At 41.4% G+C, this 24,912-nt stretch overlaps 1 protein-coding gene and 1 long non-coding RNA gene across 8 annotated transcripts in view; one reads left to right on the top strand and one right to left on the bottom strand.

Moving 5' to 3' along the window:
• The window catches only part of BNC2 (basonuclin zinc finger protein 2), a 445,041-nt gene extending 441,672 nt beyond the window's left edge, over positions 1–3,369 (bottom strand). For 4 of the 5 annotated variants that reach the window (XR_010588655.1, XM_065549486.1, XM_065549492.1 and 1 more), the window contains exon 1: positions 3,216–3,369. The gene's annotated coding sequence lies outside the window, so the exon portion shown is untranslated. The remainder of the gene's footprint in view (positions 1–3,215) is intronic. The other variant, XM_065549487.1, reaches the window with a different exon arrangement.
• Positions 1–24,531, top strand: part of LOC101935738 (uncharacterized) — a 51,969-nt gene extending 27,438 nt beyond the window's left edge. The window contains exons 2-3 of one of the 3 annotated variants that reach the window (XR_002888971.3): positions 21,035–21,130; positions 21,493–24,531. This is a non-coding gene — a long non-coding RNA (uncharacterized LOC101935738). Of the gene's footprint in view, positions 1–21,029; positions 21,131–21,492 lie in introns of all 3 variants that reach the window. The other 2 variants (XR_255840.4, XR_006174471.2) reach the window with 2 other exon arrangements.
• The last annotated feature ends 381 nt before the right edge of the window (positions 24,532–24,912 follow it).

Raw genomic sequence — 24,912 nt, 5'->3', positions numbered from 1 at the left:
GAAGACCCCCCCTGGGCTAGGGCTAGGGCCTGGTAGGCAGTTCCTCCCAGGCTAGGGTTAGGACTCTGGGAGGGAAGCCTTCCTGAAATAGCATTAGGGTTCTAGGAGTTGGGCTCTCCAAGCTTTGGTTAAGGTTGTAGGAGGTTGCTCCTGCCAGGCTACGATTAGGATTCTAGAAGGTAGCCCCTCCCCCAGTCTAGGGCTAGTTTGTAAAGGCTTGCTCCTCCCCTCACACTCCCAGGCTAGGGTAAGGGTTCTACAAGGTTTTACCTCCGGTCTGGGTTAAAGTTCTAGGAGAAAAGCCTCCCTAAGATTGAGTTAGGGCTGTAGAAGGAAGGCCTCCTGGAGCTAGGGTTAGGGTTCTAGTAGGTAGGCCTCCCCCAGGCTGGGGTTAGGGTTTGAGATGTTGGTCCCTCTGGGCTAAGGTTAGGGTTCTGGGAGGTAGGACTGAGATTAGGATGCTACGCAGTAGGCTTCCCCCAGACTAGAATTAGGGTTCTAGGAGGTAGGTCCTCCCAAGCTAGGATGAGGTTTTTAATAGGTAGATCCTCAGAGTGGGGTAGGACCATAGTAGTCTGGACTTCCTGAGTGAGGGTTAGGGTTCTGAAAGTTTGGCCCCCCTGAGGTCAGATTATAATTCTAGGAAGTAGGCCCCATGGGCAAGGGCTAGGGTTTTGTGAGGTAGGCCTTCCCAAACTAGGGTTAGGTTTCCAAGAGGTAGGCTCCCTCCTGAGCTAGGGTTAGGGTTCTGGGAGGTAGGCCCCGACATACCCCACACACACATACACACACCCTGGGTCAGGGTCAAGGTTCTGGGATGGAAGGGCCCCCCAAGCTACGGTTCCAGGAGGAAGGCCCACCCAGAGTTAGGGCTCTGGGTTACTGGATCATAAGAAGCCAACCCCCCCAGGCCAAGGTTGCTGTCCCCGGAACAGGAATAATCCTTTAGTTTTTATCATCTGTGTCTGATCCACTGCTCCAAAAGAGTGCTGTTAGGTAAACAATATGAAATGCTAGGATGTTGAGGAAACAGTATGCCACATGCTGTAATAAACACAGGTCAGTCAATGGCAGCAGGTATAGTCTAATGCATCTACACAAAACATTTTAAATGCTTTAAAACTCTATCCACCAACCTTGTGTCCCCTGCAACTGCAGGTGTCACAGCATGTCTGAGCAGGCAGTGCTAAAAATGTAATAGGGTGTAACCTGAATGTAGAAATTTACTGTAGCAGCACTACCTACCAAGTTTGGCTTCAGGCTACCTTCTGACTCAGTTTTCTGTCACTCAGGGTGGATCTCCTGGTCTCCTAAGGAAGGACTCACTGCTGAGCCCAAGCCTCCTTCTGGGCTAAGCTTTTTATTTCTGACATAAACAGACGTGAGATGTCTAAATTAAAGCTTCTACAGCCACCCTGGGCTGCAGCTCCCTGAGGCTTTGCCCCTTGCCTCTTGGTGCTGAACAGAGACCACTCACCATTCCCATCAATCCCCCTACATCAAGGCCTACTGCTGCAGGAGCCCATCTCCCTCCTGTACTCTCTCAGCCCTTTGCATGTATGACCTTACCCCTTCCAAGCTAGGTCTGATAATTGAACAGGACTGTCTGGCCTCAGGCCCCTTGCCCCTCTAAGGTACAGGCCACCCTGTTTTATTTACATTTGATGGGACTTTAACTAAGGCATGGAAGGAAGCTTACTGCCTTTAATAAATGATAATAATAATAAAGTCACATCAGTAGAGCTTTTTTGCACTTAAATAACTTTTCAGTTTTGGAAGCATCAATAAAAATATCCTGCAGTACAGCTGAAAATGGTCAAGTCCTGCAGTGTTAATGCCAATAAAACTTTGGTTGTCTTCAGTGAGTTTTGACTTAAGAACTACAGGATCTGACCCTAAATTGGTATTACTACAGTTTCAATTCATTGTCATACAACTATGCAGCATTACAAATTGAAATTATAAAACATAGATCTTAAAATCTTTTATATCAACCTTTTGTATCTCACATGCGATGGGTGAGCAAGAGACACATCTAATGATGTAGGCTAAAATGTTTTCACTTGTATTTGAACTTACCACTTTTCCTGAGTCTCCCCTACTGTACTTCACATCTGATGAAGCATTTATTTGAACAAATAACATACCGCCAAATACAAATGTCAGAAACCAACACAAATGCAGACACACGTCTTCACACATACCTCCCATTTGACAGGATGACAGACTAAAGAGTATCTTTAACTGAAACTACATATAAAACTTCAAAGTAGAATGACAAAGTCACTCTAATCAATTTAAGGTCCTTTTGGAAATGGTACATGATCTCTTGGGGGTTGATACTTTGAAGAATCAAAGATGTCATTCATGCACAAGAGAAGCAGTTACCGCAAACTAATATTAGCTTGATTTAGTTGTACAGCTCACCTCTAAGCAGAAGTGTTGCAGTTCTAAAATCTTGTCTACACTAGAGAGTTGTATAGCTTTAACTAAAGAGGTATAGCTAAAGCAAGACTAGCCCTGTAGCATAGACCTAGTTATGGCAGGATAAAAGGTGCTTTATAGTGGTATTCCCATACAAGGAGAGGAACGCATGTATTGGTCTAAGGAAATTTCGTACAGATATAACAACATCCACACTAAGGCTCTTACTGGTGCAACTATAGCAGTCAAAAAGAACCCCACATCCCTAACCACAAACATTATACCAGTAACACTTTCAAGTGTAGACCAGGCCTAAGAGGTACTCCATTTACTTAGTGATAACCAGCAGTCAGGGAAAACAAAATGAATAGCTTGGAGAGAACTATTATTAACCCACAAACCCCAACAATTCATTTTTTCAACAAGAAGTCAGGCTTCAAGACTCCAGTCCTCAGCGCAAACCAGCTCCCTCACCCACATACACACAGAAAGTCAGTAGGAATAGGAAGGAGAAGCCTTGAGAAAAGGAATCACAGAAGGAACAATGTGTCCCTTGATTTTCTATATATTTATGTATTATCACATTAGGGGTGAAGCTACTGGGAACTTCTTTCTTTCCTCACAAGTATAAGCCTCATTGATGATAATACATACACATGTTCCTCCTCCTAGCAAAACAGACTCTTACTAGGTTTCCATAAGAATATTGGTAACATATTGATTATTCCCATTACTCTGTTTGTTTAGAAAAGCAATAAGCCACTCCCAAAGAACACTTAGAGCTTACCAACCTCTTTTCCTTCTCAGTACATACCACACAACCAAGCACTAAAATTTCCTAAGTACAGCAAAGACCTCTCCAAGTGACCCAACAGCCACTTGGTGAAGCAGCAGAGCCACGTTGTTATTAAATGCTTTCACCTGTGAAGGAACTAGAAAGCCAGCACAATTCCCTGTGAATACTGAAGAAATTGCTGGGGTAAGGGTACTGTTATATATTGAAAAATCACAAAGTGTAACCACTTGAATTTGTTCTCCAAAATGTTGTTAATGTATTACATAGGAACAAAAGACTGCTTCCAGGATCAAGGCAGTGTTGTGTTAGCTGTAGTACAGACATGTAGGAAAACAGAGTTCCTGCCTTGAGGAACTTATGTGAAACAAAAAAATATAGATTGCAAGGAATGAGAAGTGAACCTGTAGCTTTCTGTTACCAGCTACTAGAAAAGCTCTTATTAAACTGAGAAGTACTAATCAACACAGCTCTGTAGAGCAGCTGAATTAATTAAACACAGGTGAAAGCTAGGCTACCAATTATACTAGTACTTTACAATGCTGCATCATCTTCCATCTGAGGATCTAAACAAGTTTTTCATGTGTTAATTAATTCTCACAATAACTCAGCGGGGGGAGGTGGCAGAATTATTATCCCCATTTTAAAGCTAGGGATACTGAGACACCAAGTTACCAATATGTCTAAAGGGAATAGAGTGACCAGATGTCCCGATTTTATAGGGAAAGTCCCGATTTTGGGGTCTTTTTCTTTTATAGACTCATATTACCCCCCATCTCCTGTCCCGATTTTTCACATTTGCTATCTGGTCACCCTAAAAGGGAAAGAGTGTAGCAAAGCTAGCATAGAACTCCTATGAGCGGGCTTTAACCAGGAGGCCATGCTGACTCTTCTAATATAGCTTCTTTCTTCTGCTCACAGACACTTCTAGGCAAAAAGATGACACCTAGTCACAGGGGCTTTGGTTTAGTCCATAAAAATACATTTAGTTATGGGATTAAACAGTGTACTAAACACATAACTAAAAAGTATATCCTCCTATTAGTAATAAAGATTATTATTGCTAATTATGGTTGAGCACTGACAATAAAATTAGTGCTGTATTGCATTCAGAGTATGCAGTGTCCCTACACCAAAGAGTTTACAATTTGTTGGGCACAGCAGTACAGAACAAACCATATGGCATTATATTTTTCAATGTTATAGGTAGCACCATCTATTATTAAGGTTGCCTGACACTTCCCATTATAAAGACCCTGTTTTCACTTGCTTATAACATTATCTAGCTTTAACCATTTGGGCTGACATTTTCCATGCTGGGTGCCTTAGGCTGAATATTTCTTTTGGAAAATTTCAGCCAAAACAGTTCAGCTGTTTCTGAGAATAAAGACAGAGAAAACTATATTGTTTTACGCATGTTACAATTTTCTAGCAACCTATTGAGCATGTGTGAATTGAGATTTTTTCCCCAAAGGTTTATAACTTGACCTCATTGGGGCAAATTTTCACAGGGGCAGCAAAAGACAAACCTGTGTGACCCCCTTCTCTGCCAAATTAAGTTTGCACTAGAACTTAAAGCCTGGCAAAGTTACGAGCAACAGAAAATAAAGTGTTAGAGTGGGGAAAAGTTGGACAATCTTAAGTATAGGATGAGATACTAGCTCTGACTGTAACAGAGCTTTAGGCCCACATGACACCCATCTGTCTGACAGTGGTCACCTCATGACTAGTTCTCTTCTGTGGACTGATAGAGCTGATTCTTGTTTAATTTAATGCTGGGGCAGGTTGAAGATAATTTCTACCCTTTGGCCCTCAGATACCTGGGTGCCATATATATTGACCCTCATGGTACTCTTAGTTTTTCTGGAGAATAGAGCTAGGAGATAGTTGGTTGAGCCAAGTGAGCATCAGACTTGAGTAGGGAAGCAGAAAAAAATGCTTAATGCTTCTTTTATTTATGGGAGCAGCAGAGTTCTGGACATTCTGTGGCTGAGGAATTTACTTGCTGTAAGGAGAAGATGGGTTCTCTGCTCTGTTTAGTGATCGAAAAACTTCATGTACTGCTGTGCAAAGCAGGAGCATGTGCTGATGAGTAAGCTGCTTGCTCTGCCTGGAATTGAGGTTCAGGAATTCAGTTACTTCCAGTTCAGTGTTATTGAGAAGGGAGCACTGCTGATGATGCTCTGCCCAGGAGTGGTCCTGATGCTTCCCCAGCCAATAAACTTTCTGCTATCTCCCCACCTCTCATTTACACGTGCATGTCCACCTGACAGCCACGGCACTGAAGTTATATTATTGTTCATATTAAGTTCTGTTAAATTACTGCCTCAGCACAAAATTAATAGTGAAGCATTCAAAACAAGAGGTTTTTAGTGCACTAAATTATTAAAATGAATAATACAGTCAATACTTTATCATTTTAATAGTGAATTCAATAAAAATATCTGGTTTTGAATGTTTTCCAATTTTCTTCTTCTGCTGCAGCATCAAATGTTGGTTTGTTGTACACAGGGGAGGAGCAGTGTGAGATCTCACCGTGAAAGGTGGCTTCAAAGTGCCACAACATACTAAATTACCGCATTTATTTGATATTTGGTTAACTGAAAATCCTGGTTATAACCAAAGATTGGTTAAATTCTTTGCCACAATCTGCACCACATAATGCTTCCTGCTTTATCCAAACAGCTTTATTTTTTAAGCTTTCATCTGACTCTGAAAGCTTTTAATGAAAAATGGGGTTGTAGTGTATGTGTGTGGCCTAATAATGAACTGTTGTCTTTGTTTGCTGAGTAGTCTGGAGTATATGTTTCAATTGTTTTGGCTTATTTTTTGTTGTACAAATAAATACTTTTGTTCTTCAAAACAGAATATCTCTGAGAACTTGCTACATTTCTCACCTTACTGGCTGATCTTTGTCACCCTGCACTGTGGGTGCAACAGCATATTATCAATGATGACAAGCTGATAGCAGTACCGAGCTAGAAAAAGTTTTAGTCAGTACACTAAGTACAGTCAGAGACAAATATGGCAGAAGTCCCTTTGAGTACAGAGTAGATGCATGCTGTATGTGCTCAAACTACTATGAGAAAAGATAATCAAGCACTGCATGATTCCTTAACAAGTATACAACTAAATATCATTAGGCCACTGCAACACAATATGAGGAGCTGGAAGTGGTTAGCAAAGTGATCATGGAAAGGACATAAGTATAGAATATCATTTCATTTCCAACAAATGCCAAAGATTAGCTTCTATAAACATATCTTTAAAGTACTGCAGTTATTTTTTTTATTTCAAATATGTCTCAATGCCACCTTTTTTGGAGCATGAGGACGTGGAATTAAATATTATATAAACTAAGTGAAGGATGCTCATTTTGCATGAATTTCTAAAAGAAGCTACAATTACACTTTGAACAAATACAGAGAATGTGTAACACTGAAGGTTTTTTGTTTTCTTGAATCAAAAAGAAACACGTTACAAAAGTACTGTGGGAGAAGGAGGAACAGAGCCAATATCAATTATCTAACTTGTAACAACTGAGTTACAAAAATAAAGCTAAATGCAATATCAAGTGGATTTTAAGACAACAGTTAAGAGCAGAGTATATAGAATCTGTGCATCAATTTAAAAGAAGTCACTTTGACCACAGCAAAGAGTACAGAATCTACGAACAGGGCCTTGTGTGAAGAGACCAGTTAATAATACAATAAGCATTGTGTCAAATCTAACTAGATACCAAGTTTGGTAATTAAAGATTAGCCATTTTAGACTGTAGCCACCAGTTCAGCATCACAAATGTATTGCAGCTGTGGGAGATTTCTATAAATGCAAGACAGATACACCAAGTTGTAAAGTTCAGACACCTTGACTCTATTTTTTTCACCAAAAGACAGCATTGGGATTTTGGAATAAAAACATGTACAAGTTCTACATTTACATATACTTAGGCATTACATACACAAAACAAGAGACATTCTCCTCCCTCCCCCCGCCCCCAAAAAAGTTCCCCCACAAAAGACAAGAATTTCTAAAACTTCCAATTGATTCAGTCTTCTGTTGGCTGCAAAACAGATGACAAAAATCTATGAGACAAAAACAATAGAATCAAACACACAAAGAAAGGTTTACTTTCATTTTATCCATGAAAGGTATATCTTTTAGCAATGAATTAGAAAATGATTGTGTTCTTTTGCAAGGAGGTGAAGAATCACTTTTAAAAAATCTCCATTCAATCAATGACAAATTTTTTAAAGGTGAATTGCATCAGTCTTAGTTATCTGTGCTTTATAAGTATCTTCAAGCCCAAGAGTTGTTAGTCTCTAAGGTGCCACAAGTACTCCTGTTCTTTTTGCGGATACAGATTAACACGGCTGCTACTCTGAAGCCCAAGATGTAGTCCAAACATGAGTTTGCTCCAGGTAGAGAAGAGAAATATCAGTACAGCTTCTCATTGGAGTTCTTTGGTCTGCAGATTATAATATTTATTATAGCACAAATGTGCTAGGCTCTTTATAGTAGGCAAGTAGTAAGAAACTGCCTCAAGAAGCTTGCAATCTAAGAACTAGTCTACACTAACTAGAGAGCCTTTGCTGGTAGAGTTATGCTGGCAAAGCCCCCTAGTGGAGATGCAACATATTCCTGTCAAAGAAGTTCTGCCAACATAGCTACTCCACCTCCGTGAACAGTATTAACTATGCCAACCAAAGCACTTGTCTGTCAATATAGTTAATCTGTCCTGGGTTTTTTTCTGGCATAGTTTTGTGGCTAGGAGGTGTGGATTTATTCTCACTCCTAGTTGATACAGCTATGCCAGCAAAATTTTGTAATGTAGACCAAGCCAAAGACACAATGAATAGACAAAACATAGGAGGAGTACAACAAAAAGCCAGTGACGGACCAGTGATGTTTAGAAGATCTTGTTAGTTCCAGTTTTCTTGGTTTGATTTTTTTTCTTTTAGTTTTTTTGTTTGTTCATTAGTTGTGTTAGTCCTTGTTTGCAGGAAAGACTAGGAATTATGGGCTTGCTCAAAGAAGTACGCTTTAAGGAGAGACTTGAAGGAGAAGAGGATGAACCAAAGCAGAGTGGGAGGATGTGTGGAAAAAGGAGCAGAGATAAAGGAGTGATGAGTAAGTGCTTGGGAGGAGTAAAGGAGACTGGGGCAAGTGAAAAGAGAGAAGAGAAGAGAAGAAGTCAGGAACTAAAATGTGTAGGGCCTTAAAGGAAAAGACAAAGAGCTTAAACTTGATGTGGCAGGTGAGGGGAAGCCAGTGAAGGGATTTGACAATGAGCTGTTCATTGTTGCAGCACCAGGCAAAAGCATATGACTTTAGCAGCAGTATTTTGGACAAATTGAAAGGGGTGAGTGGGAGATTCAGGGAGGGTAGAGAAGGGGATGCTACAGTAGCTTAGATGAGAAAAGAGCATGGCTTGTACAGAATTAATAAACTACATTAATAAAGGATTAAAGAAGGGTAATGTAATTAATGTAAATCAACCTTGACTGATGGAAAATAGATCCTGTCAAACTAACCTGATATCTCTTTCTGATGAGATTACCAGTTTGATTGATAATGGTAATAGTGTTGATGTAATATACTTAGACTTCTGTACGGTGTTTGACTTGGTACCACAGGACATTTTGATTCAAAAACCTAGAACAATGTAAAACTAACATGGATTTACTTTTAAATTTAAAACTAGCTAACTGATAGACTTCAAAATGAAACCTATCAAAATTCAAACTGTAAATGGGGAATCATCATCAAGCAAGTGTGTTTCCAGTAAAGTCCTTCAGGGATCAGTTTTTGGCCCTACGCTATTTAACATTTTTATCAGTGACTTGGAAGAAATCATAAAATCATCACCAATAAAGTTTGCAGATGACACAGAAATTGGGGGAATGGTAAATAATGAAGAGGACAAGTCTCTGATTCAGAGTGATCCAGATTGCATGGTAAATTGGACCCAAGCAAACAATGTGTGTTTTAATACAGCTAAAAATAAATGTATACATTCCGGAACAAAGAATGTAGGCCATCCTTACAAGATGAGGGACTCTATCCTGGAAAACAGTGACTCTGACAAAGAAGGTGTCATGGTGGATAATCAGCTGTACTTGAGCTCCCAGTGCGACGCTGTAGCCTAAAGAGCTAATATGATCCTGGGATGCAAAATAGGAGTAGAGAGGTTATTTTACCTCTGTATCTGGCTCTGGTGCAACCACTGCATCCTGTGTCCAGTTCTGGTGTCCACAATACAAAAAGGATGTTGTTAAATTGGAGAGGGTCAAAGAAGAACCAGAAAAATGATGAGAAAATATGCTTATAATGAAAGACTCAAGGAGCTCAATCTATTTAGGCTAAGGTCTAACTTGGTCACAGTCTATAACAGGGGTCGGCAACCTACAGCACATGGCACGTGAGCTGATTTTGAGTGGCACGCAGCTCCCAGCCCCATGAGCCCCCCCACCCACCACTCTCCCCTACGGGGGCAGGAGGCAGAAGCTTGGTCCTGCGGCAGCCAAGCTTTCCCCCTCCCCCGCTTCTTCCCCCAGCGGTGCTTTCCTGCCCCTCCTCCTCTTCGTCCCTGGCCAATCAGCTGAGGGCCCTAGTGAAGGGGAGGGGGAAGAGCGGCCGCGTGCACACAGCTCCGCAGAGAGAGGTAGGGACGGAGCCTGGGGGAAGGGGGTGGAACAGGTCATATCCCTTCCAGCCCCCTGCCCTGAGCCCCTCAGGGCAGGGGGCTGGGAGCACCCCCACGAGCCGAGCACCCCAGTCTTCTGCCCTGCACCCCCCACCCCTCTGCCCTGAACCCCACACCCCAACACACACCCGGCCTTCTGCCCTGCACCCCCCACAGCCCCCAGCCCTCTGACCTGACCCTTGAACCCCCCCCACCCAGTCTTCTGCCCTACACCCCCACACACCCCAGCCCTCTGCCCTGATCCCTGAACCTCCCCCACACACCCCAGCCTTCTGCCCTGAACCCCCTCCCCCAGCCCTCTGCCCTGACCCCTGCAACACCCCACCCCCAGGTCTGGGGTCCCGGCCATAGGCCCTGCTCAGCCCGCTGCCAGCCTAGGTGAACAGAACCCCAGGCTGGCAGCGAGCTGAGCAGGCTGGTGACGTAAGATCAGCATTTTAATTTAAAAAAGAAGAACAGGAGTACTTGTGGCACCTTAGAGACTAACAAATTTATTAGAGCATAAGCTTTCGTGGACTACAGCCCACTTCACGAAAGCTTATGCTCTAATAAATTTGTTAGTCTCTAAGGTGCCACAAGTATTCCTGTTCTTCTTTTTGCGGATACAGACTAACACGGCTGCTACTCTGAAACCTGTCATTTTAATTTAATTTTAAATGACCCTTCTTAAACATTTTGAAAACCTTGTTTACTTTACATACAATAGTTTAGTTCTATAATATAGACTTATAGAAAGGGACCTTCTAAAAATGTTAAAATGTATTACCGGCACGCAAAACCTTAAATTAGAGTGAATAAATGAAGACTCGGCACACCACTTCTGAAAGGTTGCCTACCCCTGGTCTATAAGTATCTATATGGGGAACAGATATTTAATAATGGACACTTCAACCTAGCAGAAAAAGATATAACATGATCCAGTGACTGGAAATTGAAGCTAAACAAATTCAGACAGGAAATAAGGTGTAAATTTTTAATGGTGAGAGTCACTAACCGTTGGAACAGTTTACAAAGGGTCTCCATCACTGACAATTTTTCAATCATTATTGGATGTTTTTCAAAAAGATCTTCTCCAGGAATTATTTTGGGAACATTCTATGGCCTGTGCTATACATGAGGTCAGACTAGATGATCACAATGGTCCCCTCTGGCCTTGGAATCTCTGAATCTCTGAGTTTTGCAGTGGAAATAGAGTGGAACTGATGGATTATTGGAGATATTGTGTAAGAAAACTGGAGGGATAATGGCATCATAGATAGCTATAATGAGAGGAGAGAAACAGAAATAAAAAATGGTTGTAAGAGCCATGATTACAAGTCTGTGCAAATGTCAAAGAGGTTACATTCAGCTATGGATTATTTACCAGTTGTTCTTGATTTAGGAGGCAGAGAAAGGGATTTGGAGGGACTGGATCCTTATCCACAGCTTTGGAATGGAATAGGTTAAAGTTGTCCCTAGGAGAATATAGTGTCAAAGAAGTAAAGAACTTGGGCATGTATGTTTGCCACAGTGATATTAATCTCAATCAGTAACTGGGCAACAACGACTCTTGCCATCACCATTCTGACTTTGCAAAATATACAGTTTGGCTTGGAGGAAATAATTATAGTTAAACACTTGAATTCAAAGCTCTCTCTGAGCCTAAGGGTATGTCTACACTGGCAGAGTTACATCGCCAGCAGTTACATCACTGCTCAGAGAGCGCTGAAGGGAAACCACTGTTGCGTGTTCACACTTGTGGCACTTGCAGTGGTATTCAGAGTGGTGCACTCTGGGCAGCTATCCCACAGAGCATCTCTTCCTCTTCTGCCGCTAAGAATTGTGGGAAGGTGGAGGGGGTTGCGGGGCATTCTGGGTCCTGTCCCAATACCCTGTGATGCATTGCTTTGCATCCCAGCAATCCCTGTGCTTCTGTCCACATTTGGCACCATCTTTCAACAGTTTGTGTACTGTGCCCTCTGCCTCTTTGGTCTGCAGGAATGGATCCTGCACTGATGACTACTCGCTCTCACTAACATGTCACGAGTGGCGGTGGAGTTATTCCTTAAACTACAAAGGCACGAGGAGTTTGACATTGATCTCGCCACACATAGTAGCTACGACATGAGATTGCTTGTGGCATTCACGGAGGTGCTGACCACGGTGGAACACCACTTTTGGGCTCAGGAAACAAGCACTGAGTGATGGGGTCACATCGTCACGTCACGTCTGGGGTGACGAGCAGTGGCTGCAGAATTTTTGGATGAGGAAAGCCACATTCATGGGACTGTGTGATGAGCTCACTCCAGCCCTGTTACACAAGGACACGAGAATGAGAGCTGCCCTGTCGTTGGAGAAGTGAGTGGTGATTGCACCGTGGAAGCTGGATACTCCAGACTACTACCAATCAATCGCTAACCAGTTCGGAGTGGGGAAAGTCGACCATTGGACTCGTGTTGACTGAAGTGTGCAGGGCCATTAATCGCATCCAGTTCCGAAAGACCGTGACTCTGGGCAATGTGCGTGACATTGTGGACGGCTTTGAACAAATGGGCTTCCCTAACTGCGGAGGGGCAATAGATGACACGCATATTCCAATTCTGGCACCAGACCATCTAGCCACCAAGTACATTAATCGGAAGGGGTATTTCTCTATGATTCTCCAGGCACTTGTGGATCACCGTGGGCGTTTCACCGACATTAACACAGGCTGGTCCAGAAAGGTGAATGACGCCCACATCTTTTGGAACACAGGCCTGTTCAGAAAGCTGCAAGCAGGAACTTTCTTCCCAGACCAGAAAATTATCATAGGGGAAGTCAAAATGCCCACTGTGATCCTGGAAGACCCTGCCTAGCCCTTAATGCCGTGGCTTATGAAGCCATACATGTGGCACCTTGACAGCAGCAAGGAGCAGTTCAATGACAGGCTGAGGAAGTGCAGAATGACTGTTGAGTGTGCTTTTGGCCATTTAAAGGCCCGCTGGCGCTGCCTATATGGGAGGCTGGACCTGGCCGATGACAATATTCCTATGCTTATCGTCACGTCCATGATTTTTGTGATGGGAAGGGTGAAGCTTCACTCGGGCTAGACCGCTGAGCCTCAGTGCCTGGAGGCTGAATTTGAACAGCCAGAGAACAGGGCTATTACAGGGGTGCAGCGCGGGGCCATAAGGATCAGGGTTGCCTTGAGGCAGCAATTTGAAGCTGAAAGCCACTAATATTTGTTGCTATGCTCAGGAGTGCAGTGCTTGTAATACTAGGAGGTGATTGTGATTGGTGCAGATGATGCACTATGAAGGTTAAAGAAAATAGCCTGTTGCTTTGCAGGGCTCTGTTTGCTTTCAATTAATAGAATAAAAATTGCTTTCAAACCAACACAATTCTTTTATTAAAAAACAACAACCGGAGAAGAGAGACAAACAAAAAAAAACACCAGCACTGAGGGGGATGGGAAGTTCCCAGGAGGAGGTGGGGTACCGGGATGGTTAAAGATTTGTGTATGTCCAGGGATCAGATCCAACCTTCTCCTTTGGAGTACAGTGCAATGGGAAAACTGAGCAGGGGCACCCAGAGGATTCAGGGGGCCTGGGGCAAAGCTGGGGAGTGGACATAAAAAAAGGCACCACCCGCAGTGGCGCTTGTACTCACCGGGCAGCGCTCTGAGTCTGCGGCGGCGGGGGGCCCTTCAGTCGCTCCATGTCTTCGGCAGCACTGAAGGACCCACCGTCGAAATGCCGCCGAAGACCCGGAGCAACTGAAGGGCCCCCTGCCACCGAAGTGCCACCGAAGATCCAGACCGCCGCCAGGTGAGTAGCCAGGGAAGGGATTCTCAGCCAGGGCTCGCAGGTGCCCTGCGGGGCCCAGGGCCTGGGGCAAATTGCCCAACTTGCCCCCCCACTCTGGGCGGCCCTGAAACTGAGAGACAGAGAAGTTAAACGGTCACCCAGCAGTCCAGTAGCAAATCCGAGTTTCTGAGTCCCTCTCTAGGCCACACTGTCTCTCAAAGAGTGATGATTCAATCCTGTCTTGTTTGTTTTTCATCAGTTTTGGAAAGCTTCAATCTTGTCCCGCTTTGGAAAATGAGACATATGCTTCTTTAATTATCTGGGCCACAGTAGCTTTCATTTCAGACCTAAGCTGGGTGGGTGATCATTTTTCTTCAGAACCTTCGTGATTAAAGATGGCAGCTTTGGCTTGTCTGCAGCGTCCTTAGCCTGTCTCTCTAAAGCTTCACTGAAGAGATCCATCATTTTACACAAAACCTCGTATTTAGTTTCAGTGTGAGAACCAACATGACAAATTTTTCATATGAACTTGCTTCTTTCTGGCTTCAGAAAAAGTTACTAATTTTAGTCTTTGGGACCCTAATTCAAGAAAGCATTCCTATTCAGGAAAGCACTTAAATACTTGCTTAAAGTTAAGCACATGCTTAAGTGCTTTCCTGAATCAGGACCTGGACAAGGGGAGGAATGAAGTTCAGTTAGCGTTCATGCATGTGGTGCTATGATTCTCCAGCCCTGCCACTGAAATATCCGTAATGTACTCAGACACATACTTGTTATGTTCCAAATTCTACTTCTACAGATCAGAGTCAGATTTCTAACTGATTTAATACAGTGGCTGTTTCTTCGGTTACTGTTCCTATGGGGAGACACAAAAGCATCTAAGACAAAATCGTTATGACAAAGGAGACTATCAGATATGCACAATACATACAAAGCAGCAAACAAAAAACAGGCTTTATGCCAGTGTAAAAAAAGTAATATTGAAAGTAAAACTATCTATCAGGACATGCATAAAATACAATGTGAAATAAGGCATCCAGATTAGAACCTGCTGCTTTATGGAGTGCTATGTATCAATGTCTGGCACTGAATTAGGAGTTGCAGTTGTGGCATGTGCTTGGCCTCTATGCTCAGCATGCCAATCTAGGGTGTTGCTGTTTAGAGCTATTGGGGACGGGAAGGCATTTAATCTTGTATTCTCCATGGTTCTTATGCAACAGGCTATGCAAATTCTACTTTCACTAGGCTTTGCTCTGAGCTACATTCCAATTGCAGATGTGGGAGGCAAGGGAACTTATTGCCTTGAGAGCTAAATAATTCCATAATAATATATGGAATTATTTCTTACCAAATCACATAGACTAATAAATATTTACTGCTTGCTTTGCCCACGATATGTGTTTTACAAGTAGAAAGCATGCGGGCCACATGGAAAAATATGTTCTCTGGAGTTCCCTTGAATATGGCACATTATGATTCTACTGAGGTAGTGTCTTGGATAGTGTCTATTTAACTTCCAGGACTGTCTATCATAGTTAAACACATCAATTTATTTCCTAATATTAAAATGTATCGTATAAATGAGAATTTGTGATACAAAAGCATCCTATGTCTCCATTGATCTATGGCCAAAGGATGATGGAGGGGAAAACAAAATTGTGTGTTGTCAAAATATTCGGAGTTGAATGTCAAAACTGAAACTCACTGCATCTGAATTTGGAGTGGGCGGGTGGTGGAGGGGGGAGAGAGGAAAAGAGGAGGGGAAGGGAGAGAAGAAATCCTGTGCCTATCCTCAGGTTTTCTTAAATAATCAAACTTGCAACAGCATGCTGGTCCAACAAGAATACACTCTCCCCATACGCACTGTAGGCTAACAAGCTGCTGTATATTTATTACCTCTTGTGGCTGCTAGTGTTGTTACTAGTTGCTGTTTCATCCATTTGTTTCAGTTCTATGACCCAAGTAAATTCATTGCAGCATGCGGTGTACATGTTGTTTTTAAATGTTCATTGACTTCACATCGTCTTGTCTCCTCAGCCTGCATTCTAAGTATTTTCTGAATAGTGCAGACAGTATATTAATAGTTGTGTCTGTGCAAAAGAAAAAAACTGTTTTCAGCACAAAAAGTACTTTGCAGCAACAATGCTGAATAAAAATGTAAATATAGTAGAAATTGCTTAAGACTTACTTATAACATAGAAGGCAGAGATGGCAAAGCTCTACCAGGGAAGCTAGTCTATGCCTGTCAGTAATGGATTGTACTATACACAGTGTTTTCTAGTGCATTTGTTCCTATTATCTTTAAACTGACATGGAAATTCAGCTACACCCGACTATACTGTCACCCTGATTGTGGTGACAGAGTGCATGGCTATCACATCTTAAAACCTGAGGCCAATCAGCTGTCCAAATCATCACAGCAGGACAAGACTTTATTGACCAAAGCCAGGGGCTCAAATATTTAATAAAATAATTATAGGATTACTAAATCTAGTATCTTTATAAATAAATTCTTACGAGATACTTGAATGACAAGGTTTTGAGTATGATAGAGTTATTTGGCACAATTTACATTCTATGTCTATGACCATAAATAGCTAAGTAGGAAAAAGCTCTACCTCCTACTGATACTCTCATGGCAGTAGCAGTGGGGAGACAACCTGGATTCTGAAGACAGAAGAGGAAAAAGGACTAGTCCCTCACTACAGCTAGTTGGGAATTGGGAAGGGGACAGGCTAGTCCCCAGCTCCCCCATCAATGTCTTTTACTAATGGTGGGGACCAGTTCGGCCCCCTTGTCTTTCCCCATTGAGACTGAGCAGTGTGAAGGGAACAGTAACAACTCAAGAGATAAAAAGGGGTGGAGAGAAGGAACAGTTGCTTCAAACAACTTACCTGGGTCAGGGGCTGCTAGGGACAAGTATCTCTCACAGTGCCACAGCTGTGCTGGGATGTCAGGGGTAGTACAGACAGAGGGAGCCAGGACATACTAAGATTCCTTTGAGAGGACACGTTGGAGAGTGTCACTTCAGTTACAGGATTTTACTTTATAGTAAAAAAAAAATCCACTGGCTTCTTGATCTCATCATATATTATTAAGTGAGAATTGTCAACTTCATTGCATCTAGAAGCCAGCTGCCTTGACTCTGAGCTTTTAAACTCTCTACTGTAGGCAGGGCCACCACTGGTCTCTCTACTTCTAGTAAGGAAAAGGGCCCAAACTGTTGCTGAAGATAATGGGAAGGCTCTCTGGTTACCAGAGGATGGCTAATGGCTTTGCTGTTTTCCTCCACTGGCTCTCATATTCCAGTTTGGACAGGTTAAGGAATGACACCTCCAGTGAAATCATAATGTAGTGCTGTATTTTAATCATCCAAGCCTAATTGTCCTCTCCGAAGGCTACTGGGCATGAGTGAGTTTATTAGGTCTTCAGTCATTCTATGTTTCCAGTGACTCACCCCCTTTTCCCAGATCACCTCTTAACCCTCAGCTCAGGACAACATTCATACTTATCTTCTCCTATTAGTGGGCCTTCCTCAACATGAATGTAACCCACTTGTCAGTGTTTGTTACCTGATTCCTCACTGTACCCAGCCCGCAGAGGATCTGAGTCTGTTAAATCTCTTGGAGTGCCTGACTCTTTAACTCAAGCTTCAGAGACTCATGATTTTAGCTCTGGACCTGATTCAATCCCTGGTGTCCACCCACCACCATCACATGAACCCTGGTTGCTTTCAATTATTTCACCCAGCTTGTAAATGACTCTAGGACATGGAAACATCCGCTTGATAGGAAGAATCCTGTACAGTGAGGTGAACCCAGCATAGCCAAAGAGTGCAGGAATGATGGGAGGAATGGCACAATGCCCTCTTGATGCAGCACAATAAGGTGCTTGTGCTACAGCGTCTCTTGCAGTAGAGCAGAAACAGAGCTCAAGTGAAGTAGTCACAGAGGGATGTAGGATGATGTAGCTCCAGTCCAGTCTGTATACTTAAGAATGTGTAGATTGTGCTTCATCACGTTGTCACACTAGGTGTATTAAAAACATGGCCTGGGTTCCATAATCATGATTGGACTTCTGGCTGTATTGGCCATTATGTATGTCAGCAGTGCCTCCAGGCCCCATTGTGGGATCAGGACTCAATTGGGCTACCAGGGGTTCTCAATTTTTTGTACTGGTAACCCTTTTCACACAGAAAGCCTGTGAGTGTGGAACCCCCCCCCCCCATAAATTAACAACACATTTTTATATATTTAACACCATTATAAATGCTGGAGGCAAAGCGGAGTTTGGGGTGGATGCTGACAGCTCATGACCCCGCCCATGTAATAACCTCACAACCCTCTGAGGGGTCCCAACCCCCAGTTTGAGAACCCCTGTGCTAAACACTGTACACACAAAACAAGACACCAGTATTGTATCCTCGACTTGGGGTCTCCCTCTCCTTGCCCTTTTTTCTACTAGTCTTTTTACTTCTTCATACCTGTCAAACCAAAGAAAAGCAAATACAGAAAAAATAAAGTAAATCAAAATGGAGACACAAAGTCCCAGAATCCCAGTTGCAAAGAAGTAAAGACTGATGGGAAAGGAGTGGGGCTGTACCTTACATTTTTCTCCTCCAAGGTCCAAAGCCTTCTTGCGATTATTTATTTGTTTCTTGTTTACCCTTTTCACATTAGAAGCAATTACTGTGTTTTCAAACATAAAATGTTTGCCCATCTTTCTGAGGGCAGGTAGGCTACAGACAGGGCCTCATGTATATCTGACAAGAATTGTGCTTTAAAGTCTAAACTTCCATTTAAACAGTTCTTTTCATTGCTAAACAATCCTTAACATTTTGTTTTGCAAAGAAAAGAGTGTTCCAATTTGCCATTGCTAAATGACTAGTGGCAGGTATAGGGGTGGGATACAGCAAGGCAGCTGATAGATGTCAAAAGTTGATGAGCTCAGTACCTTTTTTAATACAAAAATCTGCTGCCCATTGAAAATTTAAAATTTGGAGATGAATAATATAATTGAATAATATCAAAATATATAAATCATGCAAAGAACACGGCATTGATAAAACTGAACAGGAAAGGAGAGGGGTAAGGAGAAGAGGGCCAGGGAAAGGGGATGCTACATAATTCTGGGGTTCCTGCAGGCTAATTTAAGTCTAACATGCAGCACAGAGCATGTTCTGGGTTACAGGTAAAGAATGTTATGAGAGTGCCAGCCAGAGCCAATTATAATCTGGCCAACCTACCTTGGTATTAAAATTTAATTTAAACTCACTCTGCCCTTACAAAATGGGGATTTTGCTTTTATGCACACGTCTGCTTTAGGTAACTCACTACTTTATTTATAGCTGGCTGTAAGTGATCATTCATTTAACTACAGTATAACAATTAAAATAGGGGGTTGCCCAAATCGACCCTTATATGGTAACAGGATTCCACTGTATATAGAGCAGTGTGTATAATATATAAACTGTAGTAAGGGTGACAAAGATTTTTTTTCCTTGATAGGTTGGCCAAAACAGATTAGAGTAAGGAATGGATTTTCTCTCATAGTAAGAGGAGGAAGAGAAAGGTAGGAAAAACAAGTTATAATTCTTAGACAAGACAGTATATTCATCTGTTGTAGGAAACATTTAAAATGTATGGGCAAGAAGTCATATGGGCAATGGTTAGAGAAAGTGTCCAATATGTTAAGTGAGGTTGAGGAATTCTGCTTGGACTGTAACTTCTTTTCTCTGCTGTCCAAGAGGGAAAATCTTAGCATTCTCCTATTCATAAAGACATAGCAACATGCTGTATTAGCGCAGACCCTTACTTCAGCAGCCAATTGCCTGGTGCTTCAAAGGAAACTGAACTCCTCATAGTGCACCTTGTCAACTGAGGAAGGAGAAAGATTCCTTCCTGATCCATGTAGGGATCTGCCTAGATCAGTATATGATTTGATTACCCTTATTTTAGCATGCACCTCTATAAAGGTTTTATTAGTCATGAAGTTATCTAGCTTTTAATAAATGCTAGCTACAGTATTTGCCTCAATCACCTACAGCAATGAGTTCCACATGCCAATTAACATGCTGTGTGAACTGATATTTCCTCCTTTAACTTGATCTAAATTTACCCATCATTAATTTAATCAAAGTCTGGTCATTAACTTCTTTTTAATGAAAGGTACCTAAATAGGAATTGCCAGACTGGATCAAACCCATCGTCCACCTAGACCAATATCCTGTCTCCAACAGTGGCCAGCACCAGATGTTGCAGAGAACAGTGCATAAGGATAATCTGCTCCCCACGCTAGGTCTCATCCAAATATTTAATAGTCAAGAGATTGTTTTAAACCCTGAAGCATGAGATTTAATCTCCCTTCCAAAATTTGTGTTAACATTGATTATTATAACTCTGGGTACTCTTATTATTCATATACATGTCCAATTCCATTTTGAATCTTGGTAAGTTATTGGTCATACTGATTTCCAGTGGCAATTAATTCCTCATACAAATGACATGGTTGGAAAAGTTTTTTCTTTTATCATTTTAGAATTTCTCACCTTGAATGTGCTTGTTATGTGTCATGCTCTTGTATTATGAGACACGGAAAACAGAAGCTCCCCATTTAACTTCTCTATATCTTTCATTATTTAATATACTTTTATCAATGTACCTAAGCAAGATTGATATGTATTGTGGTTTAAGGCCTGATTCCTCACCGCCTTGTAAATTGTGAAGTCACTTATACCTGTGACAAGTGGCTATAAAATACAACCAGATCAGAACAGTGGCATTTTATACCCACTTTGCACAAGATGTCAGGCAGTGGAGAATTAGGCTTCTTCTCTGCTCAGCACTCAGAAAAGAGAGACATTCCCCAGTTACAATCATGAGCAAAAACATTTACCAGATCAAGAGACTTTTCCACTAATTCTTAAAGAAACTTACAAAAAAGTCAAACTAAATTAGAGAATTAAAGTGAGAATTAGAATGCACTGAACATAATTTTAAAAGGGAAATATTTAAAAGTGTATGTTGCCAATTTTAGCTAGGAATTTTTTTAAAATGCTGACTGGTTTATTTCAATTTTTATGCTGTAAAAGGAAACCTCATCCATGGTCGTTACTGTGACAAAGGTGGGAATGAAATGCATGGAGTGAATTATTGATATGAAACTCTCCCTAGGTAGTTAAACAGAGAGAGTCTTGCCCAAAGGAGCATGGGAGGGATGGCTACAGCTACCTACCAGACATGTGTTAAGGGTATGGTGTGCATTAAATACTCTCTTTTGTCCAGATGGAGACTTGGAGAAAATGATTAATTCAACCTGTCTAATGAGTTCCTTTGTGTTGTAGAACAGCAGGACAAAAGGACAGCTAAATGCACACACCCACCTGAACTAGCCTGTGCTTAGCATAGAGAACAATGGACTCCATGCAGTCATTGGAGAGACAAGGTGTGTGAGATATCTTTTATTGGACCAAAGTCTTTTGGTGAAAGAGACAAGTTTATGAGCTTTCAGTAGCGTTTCTCTATGCAGTCATTGGACTGAAGGATTTTCTGGGTGAGAGAACAGGTGAGCACAGAACAATGTGGCCATGCCTAGAATAGCTAGTGTTAGTTAGTATGATTTGAGACCTCAGTGTAGTCACAGCTTTACATTCATGTGCTCACTAGTCGTGTTAGGGACTTGTAGGAGAGGCTATAACAAAGCCAGCTACCATGATGTTCAAAGCATTAAAAATGTATATACACAAGGTGCTAAGAGGCATTTTAAACCAGGTAAACAAGGTTTTAAAACATCTTTTTGTCATCTAGACATACTCTAACCAAGGGTAAGAAGAGGAGCCACTTTTCCATCTTCAGGGCTGGAGACTTCACTGGAGTTTTGGCAAGCTGAATTACCCTTAAGCATCAAGTACCTTGAACCTTCCCTCCCCAACCATTTTACTACGAAATGGAGCATATGAGAGACTACCTTCTCCTTCCCACCAAAACACATGCTATGCTATGCTGCTGCAGCTGAGATCTGTGTAGGTGCTGGATCTGAACACCTGTTGATATAAAAGAGAGAGGGCTGCTAGCAGGATGTTTTCTTTTGAATGCCTCTCGCCCATTCCCACACACCCCATCACCTTAATCTGCTGACCTTTAAGGTATGCCACAAGGCCCGTTTTTGGAAGAGGGAAGGGAATACTGCTGGAAGACTGATATAGAAGGAAAGGCGGTTATTTGGTTATTATATTATAGTGCTATATGTTTTCTTTTCATATTGATTATAATGATCTTTCTGTCATTTTTAAATAGCTGTCAGAGTATAAAATAGGTGCCTTTTGTTGTTTTATAACTCCAGATAAATAAATAAAACTGTGACCCTAACTCAGACTGGTTGAATATCACACTGTGATTTGAGGGCCTAGAACTAAAGGCAATCCTTGGCCAATTTGTCTCCTCCAATAGCTATTGGTCCAGGAAACTGGAAAACAAGCTCTGGGGGCCAGACCCTTACTTAACTGGCTAGTGCCACATGGTAGAGGGGGCTGTTTTAAATGTTTGATATTCAGATTGGCTTTCTACTTAAAGGATAATGGAATGCAGAATGATAAGGATCAGGCAAATCAGAAGGAGCAACATCATTCTAGTACAATTGGCAGATTCACCAAGATATCTCAGTGGCTGCTCCTAAGAACCATGTGTCGCAGGGAAAAAAATTGTAATCTGCTTTTGCATCTGCATTCTTTGTCAAGGAAGGAAGAGGCATTTGTGAAGTAGGATTTATAAACAAAGAACAGATATCATGCCTCCATCAGAGCTGATATGCTGTGAATGTATATGACCAGAGTAGGCATTTGCAAGGTAAACTACTATATAAAAAGAGCAGCAGTCACTTTAATGACAAAATCTCATCTCTTTTCACTTTTTTTATTTTTCAGAAACAAAGCAATTAATTCATTCTTTTACTAGCCATAGTTTCACTATAAAATTCAAAAACATTTTACATAAACAAAGAGTAAAAAAAATTGGTGAATTTTCCTGTTTTGCCTTCTTACAATTTTAGAAATAACTAAACATTGATGTGGATTTATTTAATTAAATTATTTATTGTTTAATATGGTTAAAGTCACTTCACACAGACTTTCCAGGCTTATTTTTCCCATAGCTATATTTTTCCCCCAATGATTCTAAACTAGTGAAAATAAGGGATTTAGATATAAATGTTGTCTGTCTAACAATATTATTTAGTGATGTTTTTGAGCACTATAAACACTTACTGTGATAGCTGATCAATGTTTTTCTTCCAATATATATGTGTTTATAGATAAATTTGCTTCTTACAGTTTAGTAATTCATTTACCATAAATTACGTAGTTTGATTATATGTAAAATAACTATATTAGGTGTTCAATATTGGAATGTTTCAGTCTAGATTAGCTGTGGTCTATGGTCACATGGGATTTTGTGTTTTCTGTCTGATTTGGTAATCACCATTATGAAATATTTCAGCTAAATGTTTGCTCTGATACTCTGAAATGAGTGAAGCTTCGGGTGTATACTGGATAAAACTGAATAATAATTTTCAATATAAGTTACCAATAAAAGCAACAGCCCTTTTGGAACTGCACAGTCAATGGAAGAAAAGAAAACCTTGCAATGAAAATGTTTTTGCTAATCATGTGCTGCCAGGATTACATAGAGCCAGATTCTGTGCTACACCTATTAAATTCTATAAGACTTTTCCAAAATAATGGCAGCATGGCTCTACTGGAGTTAGAGTGCCACACAGTTAGAGGTGATGAAAGGCCCTTGAGCTGGTCCAGAGGTACAGGGCCTCCTTGTGGATGATCCTGGTTTCTAGCAGACCTCAGAGGAGCTACAGACTTAAGGGACCAACCCAACTACTTGTTCTGAGGTGGTGAGTGGTTATCAAACCTTCCCCCCAAAATAGAATATTCTGGGGAAGCTCTCCCATGAACCTTGAAGCATTCTCCTCCTATGTAGTCCCTTCCTGTGGTTTTTCTGTGGGAGGGGGAAATCTGGTACCTTATGATGGTTTTGAGAGCCAGACATATCAAAGCATTTATAAAAGTGGTCTTCACATTAGTCAGATTCTGAAACGTGTAAACAATTTTAGTTGCTACGTACTTTCAGGTACCGTACTTTAAACAGCAGTGTATGTTTTGGACTAAATGTTATAAATATGGGCCCATATCCTGAAGACCTTGTTCAATTTTTACTAAGTCCTTACCCAGGCAAAACTCCCTTGACTTAATAGGAGTTTGGCCTGTGAAAGAACTTCACGATTTTGCCATGTTTTTAAATATCTGGGAGCTATAGTAGGTATCATAATGTGACTATGCTCTGTATTTGTTCTGCATCTTTGGACAATGTTGCTCACACCTCTATCCTACACATCAGTATGAGAATGGCAGTATATTTCCTGGAGAGAACTATCTGCAATGAAAAAAATGCGTGCTTTTTCATAATAAATTAAAAGTGACCTTCAAAAAAGTCTTGACACTTTTAGCATAAAGATTAAGTCCCTGATCCTCTAACACTCATGCATATGGTGAGCTATGTGCATAGTGCCATTGACTTCAAAGTGACTACTCACATGTGCATGAGTTTTTTCAGGATCGGGGCCTAAATGAGCATGGAGAATGAACTATCTTCCTATCACTACAACGTCTTCAGAATATGGTTTAGGCACATTGGTGCTGGAATGTGGGGAACTCTTTCCAACTTGTAACTTATGCTGTACCAGTTCTGTTCTAGAGGATTTCCGTTTATGACAAATTCAGTCTTCTAACAAACACCAAATTCACTTACTAAGTTACAAAATAAAAGATATATTATAAACCAAGTGTATTCTTTGAAGGAAAAAAATTAATACCTCCACACTCTTTTTTTCTAGAAGCATACCTTTCACAGGTTAAACACTGAACTTGTTATTCATTCAAAATTTCCATTATGGTCAATGAAATACGGGCCAGCAAAAGGTCTTCAGGTTCTGCCCATTGCACTACATTTAACTTCCCTAGAAAACAGTTTTAAACACAGCTCATAACTCTGCTTTAACAACCAGCTCCTGGCAGCCACCCTTCTGCAATGCATCTGAGTGTAGCTTAGACAGAGAAGTAGAGAATCAGGGCCACTTATACTGAACAGGAGGGATAGCTCAGTGGTTTGAGCATTGGCCTGCTAAACCCAGGGTTGTGAGTTTAATCCTTGAGGGGGCCA

The sequence above is a fragment of the Chrysemys picta genome, chromosome 6, assembly GCF_011386835.1.
Source record: "Chrysemys picta bellii isolate R12L10 chromosome 6, ASM1138683v2, whole genome shotgun sequence".
Classification (NCBI taxonomy): Eukaryota; Metazoa; Chordata; order Testudines; family Emydidae; genus Chrysemys; species Chrysemys picta.
This window is presented reverse-complemented; position numbering and strand designations above follow the sequence as displayed.